The sequence below is a fragment of the Tachyglossus aculeatus genome, chromosome 2 (genome assembly GCF_015852505.1).
Source record: "Tachyglossus aculeatus isolate mTacAcu1 chromosome 2, mTacAcu1.pri, whole genome shotgun sequence".
NCBI classification, from domain to species: Eukaryota; Metazoa; Chordata; class Mammalia; order Monotremata; family Tachyglossidae; genus Tachyglossus; species Tachyglossus aculeatus.
Window position 1 is genome coordinate 67,248,122 of NC_052067.1, and position 8,299 is coordinate 67,256,420.

The following is an 8,299-nucleotide window of genomic DNA, read 5'->3' on the forward strand; positions in this document are numbered from 1 at the left end:
GAATAGATATGTACAAGTAAGATAAATAAACAAATAGAGTAATAAATATGTAAAATAAATAGAGTAATAAATATGTACAAACATATATATATACAGGTGTTGTGGGGAAGGGAAGGAGGTAAGATGGGGGGGATGGAGAGAGGGACGAGGGGGAGAGATATATACATATATACGATTGATGATGATATACATATATATGTATATATATATACACATATATATATACATATATATATACATATATACTGTATATATACATATATACAGTAAGTAGTCAGTGAAAACTAAAGGACAATGAGGCCCATTTTACCCAAGTTAAGCTACCGTATAAGCCCACGTGCCCTTGCAGAATTTCAGCCTGCAGTAAAGTTCATTTAGAAGAGAATTGCAGGAGTAATCCCGCACCCCCATCCCCCGCCCCAGTGATTATTCCCTCTAAGAAGAATTGGGAGATTAGCCACGCCGTCTTCAATTTTAGATTATTTAGCAGGAGCGAGGCTTCTCTTTCCTCGGAACGGGGACACCAGCTCCCAATTTCCATCGGCAAATACCCTCTTCCTAAAGGCCTCCTTTAAGTACTTATAGGTTAAGATTCTGCTTCATGAGCTTTTCGGGTTCTGCTTGCGATCTCAGTTCTAACCTCTCAAGTTGGCCTAGCAGGCGAATCTAAACGTCGACGGATGGACAGGTCTGGGAGAAAGAAGGGAAAACTGGATGGGGTCGCTCCGGACCCCGGGGAGGGGAGGGACTGGCTCGGAGGATCAAACGGCAGACATGGACTCCTAGGCCAATGCTGCTCCTGAGAACAGGATGGGCCGGAGCACCCTAATATCATCATTTATTTATTTATTTATTTATTATTTTATTATCTATTATTATATTATTTTATATTAATTTTTATATCAATATTATATTAATTATCATTATTTCGTTATATATCATTTATTATATATTATTATATTATTTTATATTAATATTATATCGATAATTATTATTTCATTATATATTATTTATTGTATTATTTTATATTAATTTTTATATTGATATTATGTTAATTATTATTTTATTATATGTTATTTTATTATAGTATTTATTGAGCGCTTACTGTGTGCAGAGCACTGTACCAAGCGCTTGGGAAGTACAGGTTGGCAACATATAGAGACGGTCCCTACCCAACAGTGGGCTCACAGTCTAAAAGTCTAATAATAATTATTATGGTATCTGTTAATCAATCAATCAATCATATTTATTGAGCGCTTACTGTGCGCAGAGCACTGTACTAAGCGCTTGGGAAGTACAAGTTGGCAACATATAGAGACAGTCCCCACCCAACAGTGGGCTCACAGTCTAAAAGTCTAATAATAATTATTATGGTATCTGTTAATCAATCAATCAATCGTATTTATTGAGCGCTTACTGTGCGCAGAGCACTGTACTAAGCGCTTGGGAAGTACAAGTTGGCAGCATATAGAGACAGTCCCTACCCAACAGTGGGCTCACTGTCTAGAAGTCTGTTAAGTGCTTACTATGCGCCAGACACTGTACTAAGCGCTGGGGGAGGGGGGTGGTACGAACAAATCGGGTTGGACACAGTCCCTGTCCCGCGTGGGCCTCACAGTCTCATTCATTCACTCAACGTATTTATTGAGCGCTTCCTGTGTGCAGAGCACTGTACTAAGCGCTTGGGAAGTCTAAGTCGGCAACATATAGAGACGGTCCCTACCCAACAACGGGCTCACAGTCTATGGGGGAAGGGACTGTGCCTGACCTGATTATTTTGTATCTATCCCAGCGCTTAATCAATCAATCAATCGTATTTATTGAGCGCTTACTGTGTGCACAGTACTGTACTAAGCGCTTGGGAAGTACAAGTTGGCAACACATAGAGACAGTCCCTACCCAACAGCGGGCTCACAGTCTTAACAGGGGGGAGACAGAGAACAAAACCAAACATACTAACAAAATAAAATAAATAGTATAGATATGTACAAGTAAAATAAATAAATAAATAAATAGAGTAATAAATATGTACAAACATATATTCGTATATACAGGTGCTGTGGGGAAGGGAAGGAGGTAAGATGGGGGGGGATGGAGAGGGGGACGAGGGGGAGATGAAGGAAGGGGCTTAACACAGTGCCTGATATGTACTAAGCACTAAAATACCACAATTGTCAACTCCCATTTTACAGATGAGAGAACTAAGGCACAGAGAGGTGAAGTGACTTACCCAAGGTCACTCGGAGGACAAGTGGAGGAGCAGGGATTAGAAACCATGACCTTCTGACTACTAAGACTACTTCTCACTTGCATTCTTGCTTGGGAGAGTAGAATGCAAACGTTGGTAAGCGAATCCCCTGCCCACCATGAGTTTACACCCTAAAGGCAGAGACAGATATTATCAATCAATCATCAATCGTATTTATTGAGCGCTTATTGTGTGCAGAGCACTGGACTAAGCGCTTGGGAAGTACAAATTGGCAACATCTAGAGACGGTCCCTACCCAACAGCGGGCTCACAGTCGAGAAGGGGGAGACAGACAACAAAACAAAACATATGAACAAAATAAAATAAATAGAATAAATATGTAACAAGTAACAGCTCAGTGTAAAGAGCCCGGGCTTTGGAGGCAGAGATCATGGGTTCAAATCCCAGCCCCGCCAACTGTCAGCTGTGTGACTTTGGGCAAGTCATTTCACTTTTCTATGCCTCAGTTACCTCATCTGAAAAATGGGGATTAAAACTGTGAGCCCCCTGTGGGACAACCTGATCACCTTGTAATAGTGTTGTGGCTCAGTGGAAATCAATCCATCAGTTGTATTTATTGAGCGCTTACTGTGTGCACAGCACTATACTAAGCGCTTGGGAAGTACAAGTTGGCAACAACTAGAGACGGTCCCTACCCAACAGCGGGCTCACAGTCTAAAAGGGGGAGACAGAGAACAAAACCAAACATACTAACAAAATAAAATAAATAGAATAGATATGTACAAGTAAAATAGAGTAACAAATATGTACAAACATATATACATATATACAGGTGCTGTGGGGAAGGGAAGGAGGTAAGATGGCGGGGATGGAGAGGGAGACATGGGGGAGAAAGAGGGAAAGAGCCTGGGCTTTGGAGTCAGAGGTCATGGGTTCAAATGTCAGCTGTGTGACTTTGGGCAAGTCACTTCACTTCTCTGGGCCTCAGTTCCCTCATCTGTAAAATGGGGATTAAGACTGTGAGCCCCACATGGGACAACTTGATCACCTTGTAACCTCCCCAGCGCTTAGAACAGTGCTTTGCACATAGTAAGCGCTTAATAAATGCCATCATTATTATTATTATGATAGTAAATGATGGGGACGAATGCAAAGGACGCGGGGCTGAGTGTGATGTGAATATCAAGGGCTTAAGGAGTACCTGCTTAACTGTGCCAAAAGTTCCCAACTTGATCATTCTCCTCTGCCGACCCCTGTCACACATAGCCGCTCTTCTCCAGGCTGCACGGTCCTTTCCTTCATCATCATCATCATCAATCATATTTATTGAGCGCTTACTATGTGCAGAGCACTGTACTAAGCGCTTGGGAAGTACAAGTTGGCAACATATAGAGACAGTCCCTACCCAACAGTGGGCTCACAGTCTAAAAGGGGAAGACAGAGCGCAAAACCAAACATACTAACCAAATAAAATAGAATAGATATGTACAAGTAAAATAAATAAATAAATAGAGTAATAAATATGTACAAACATATATACGTATATGCAGGTGCTGTGGGGAAGGGAAGGAGGTAAGAAGGTTTCCTTAAAATGAGTTTCCTTAAAACTCATTTTACCTGTACATATCTATTCTATTTATTTTATTTTGTTAGTATGTTTGGTTTTGTTCTCTGTCTCCCCCTTTTAGACTGTGAGCCCGCTGTTGAGTAGGGACCATCTCTATATTTTGCCAACTTGGACTTCCCAAGCGCTTAGTACAGTGCTCTGCACACAGTAAGCGCTCAATAAAAGTGATTGATTGATTGATTGATTGATTGATTTATAGCTTCCAGCCACACTCTACTTCCCCATCTCCTAACCCACTTGCACCCAGACACCCGTTTGGCTCGGGTTCCCTTACCTGATGTTCCCCCAGCTGCTCGGGGAGACAAGGGGTCCAGAACAATATATGTTTGTACATATTTGTTACTCTATTTATTTATTTTACTTGTACATATCTATTCTATTTATTTTATTTTGTTAGTATGTTTGGTTTTGTTCTCTGTTTCCCCCTTTTAGACTGTGAGCCCACTTTTGGGTAGGGACTGTCTCTATATGTTGCCAACTTGTACTTCCCAAGCGCTTAGTACAGTGCTCTGCACACAGTAAGCGCTCAATAAATACGATTGATGATGATGATGATGAAGTTGTAGCGGTGCCCGAGCCGACCTCGTCTCCCCCAAGTCCTCAGGACTGCGGACGATGAAGTTAATCCACTCTCCCGGGGGGATCCGGGAACCAGTTCTGGCCCAAATCCAAAGGAGTCGGTTTTCTCATGAGCAGACATCACGTCTATCACACTCTCCCAAGTGCAACACAGTGCTCAGCACCCTGTAAGTGCTCCGCAAGTACCCCCGGCTGACTGTGGGACTGTTATCAATTAACGCCTGAAAGGTTTTTCGGCAGCAGCTGAGAAAACGACACCAATTCAGGGTTGGTGATCACTCGGGATAGAACGAGAAAGCATGCCATGCGCAGCACAATGTTTTAGAGGATAAACTTTTTGAAAATGTGAAGAACCAATGTGGTCTAATGGATAGAGCACGAGCCTGGGAATCGGAAGGACCTGGGTTCTAATCCCGGCCCTGCCAGTTTCAGTCATTCATTCGATTGTATTTATTGAGCTCTGACTGTGTGCAAAGCTCTGTATTAAGCACTTGGTAGGGTGCAATATAACAACAGATAATAATAATAATAATAATGGTATTTGTTAAGTGCTTACTATGTGCAAAGCACTGTTCTAAGCGCTGGGGAGGTTACAATCAATCAATCAATCGTATTTATTGAGCGCTTACTGTGTGCAGATCACTATACTAAGCGCTTGGGAAGTACAAGTTGGCAACACATAGAGACAGTCCCTACCCAACAGTGGGCTCACAGTCTAAAAGGGAGAGACAGAGAACAGAACCAAACATACTAACAAAATTAAATAAATAGAATAGATATGTACAAGTAAAGTAAATAGAGTAATAACTATGCACAAACATATATACATATATACAGATACTGTGGGGATCAGGTTGTCCCAGGTGGGGCTCACAGTCTTAATCCCCATTTGACAGATGAGGTAACTGAGGCCCAGCGAAGTGAAGTGACTTGCCCAAGGTCACACAGCTGGCAAATGGCGGAGCCAGGATTTGAACCCATGACCTCTGACTCCAAAGCCCAGGCTCTTTCCACTGAGCCACAACACTATTACAAGGTGATCAGGTTGTCCCACAGGGGGCTTACAGTTTTAATCCCCATTTTGCAGATGAGGTAACTAAGGCATGGAGAGGTGAAGTGACTTGCCCAAAGTCACCCAGCTGACAGTTGGCGGAGCCAGGATTTGAACCCATGACCTCTGACTCCAAAGCCCGGGCTCTTTACACCCAGCCATGTTACTTGTACATATTTATTCTATTTATTTTGTTAATATGTTTTGTTTTGTTGTCTGTCTCCCCCTTCTCGACTGTGAGCCCGCTGTTGGGAAGGGACTGTCTCTCTATGTTGCCAACTTGTACTTCCCAAGCGCTTAATACAGTGCTCTGCACACAGTAAGCGCTCAATAAATACAATTGATTGATTAAGCACTTATGTGCTACGCTTACGCTTATGTTGTCCCACGTGGGGCTCACAGTTACAGTCCTGTCCACAACGAGTTCACAGTCCAGAGTAGGAGACAGGCATTAATATAATTTATTCATTTCCGTTGTGTGACCTTGGGCAAGTAACTTAATTTTTCTGTACCTCAGTTACCTCATCTGTAAAATGTAACAAAATCTGTAAAATCCGTGAGCCCCACATGGGACAGGGACAGGGACTATGCCCAACCTGGTTATTTTGTATCTACCTCAGGGCTTAGTAAGGTTGCCTGGCACGTAGTAAGTGTTTAAAACACGCCATTAAAATAAAAAAAAATGGCGGCTGCACATAGTAAGTGCTTAAAATATATCATTTAAAAAAAAAATGGCGGAATTTTCCTCCAGAAGATTCAGGTTCCCTCTATCCCTGATGTTATTTTGTGTTTCAGAAACATAAAATATTACCACTTCTGCTTTGGGAGGCCACAATAACCACTTTGATCTGCCAAAAGCAGCTACGTATGCCAGGGGTCAGCAGAGGAGAATGATCCAGTTAGGAGCTTTTGGAGAACTTAAGCATGAACTCCTTAAGCATTTTCAACCCATGTCGGAAAATCGAGTCGTTAAAATGAAGTTCACACCTCCAACTTCCCCTTTTCCCTTCTGCTGTGGTCCCACGCTTTCACCTGGCATTCATTCATTCAATCGTATTTATTGAGCGCTTACTGTGTGCAGAGCACTGGACTAAGCACTTGGGAAGTCCAAGTTGGCAACAAATAGAGACGGCCCCTACCCAACAGCGGGCTCACAGTCTAGAAGGGGGAGACAGACGACCTAACAAAACATATTAACAAAATAAAATAAATAGAATAAATATGTATAAATAAATAAATAGGCCGGGCATTTGACCAGGCCTCTCCTCCCCCTCAGAGCTCTGGCCCGAAGGCTGGGTGACCAGAGCTGCTTCATTCCTCCACCCACCTGGAAGGAGCACGAGGTGGTCAGACGTTATTTCTCTTGAGAATATTTTGACAACTTGGGCAGGGCAATTTGGGCCGAAGAAATAAACCGTCATTTGCTGTCTTTTCCCTTACACCAGTCCGCCCACTCTCCCTGCCGACCCATTGAGTATTGAGGGTTAACCCTCTCCCCCTCTCCATCCCCCCCATCTTACCTCCTTCCCTTCCCCACAGCACCTGTATATATGTATATATATGTTTGTACATATTTATTACTCTATTTATTTATTTTACTTGTACATATCTATTCTATTTTATTTGGTTAGTAGGTTTGGTTTTGTTCTCTGTCTCCCCCTTCTAGACTGTGAGCCCACTGTTGGGTAGGGACTGTCTCTATATGATGCCAATTTGTACTTCCCAAGCGCTTAGTACAGTGCTCTGCACATAGTAAGCGCTCAATAAATATGATTGATTGATTGATAGCGCCTTGGGGGTTAATAACAAACCTGGCCATAGTAATGATGGCATTCGTTAAAGCGCTTACTACGTGCCATGCACTGATCTTGGGTAGGGACCGTCTCCATGTGTTGCGTACTTGTACTTCCCAAGCGCTTAGTACAGTGCTCTGCACGTATATGTATATATGTTTGTACATATTTATTACTCTATTTATTTATTTATTTTACTTGTACATATCTATTCTATTTATTTTATTTTGTTAGTAGGTTTGGTTTTGTTCCCTGTCTCCCCCTTTTAGACTGTGAGCCCACTGTTGGGTAGGGACTGTCTCTATATGTTGCCAATTTGTACTTCCCAAGCGCTTAGTACAGTGCTCTGCACATAGTAAGCGCTCAATAAATACGATTGATGATGATGATGATGATAAATACGATTGATTGATTGATTGATCTAAGCGCTGGCCACCAACAAGCTATTCTTCCAGGGTTCAGTGGGTTCTTCACGTCTTGTCCCCTGACCCACCACTTTTTACCTGCCTATCCCCCCGACACTTCTGCTGCTTATCAACAGCCCATATTCCAATTTATTCTGAGCCAGCCATTGCTTAGACGGGAATAGGGGCCGAGGAGGGGGGGCCCGACAGGAATGGGGCCAAATACTTTCAATTTCCTCCCCCTCTGCTGGCTCTGGTACTTCAGAAATAGGTTGGGGTTAGTCCTGGATAATAATAATCATAATAATAATGGCATTTGTTAAGCCCTTACTATTTGCGAAGCCCTGTTCTAAGCGCTAGGGAGGTTACAAGGCGACCAGGTTGTCCCACGGGGAGCTCACAGTTTTAATCCCCATTTTACAGATCAATCAATCGTGTTTATTGAGCGCTTACTGTGGGCAGAGCACTGTACTAAGCGCTTGGGAAGTCCAAGTTGGCAACGTATAGAGACGGTCCCTACCCAACAGTGGGCTCACCGTCTAGAAGGGGGAGGCAGAGAACCAAACCAAACATATTAACAAAATAAAATAAATAGAATAGATACGTACAACTAAAATAGAGTAATAAATATGTACA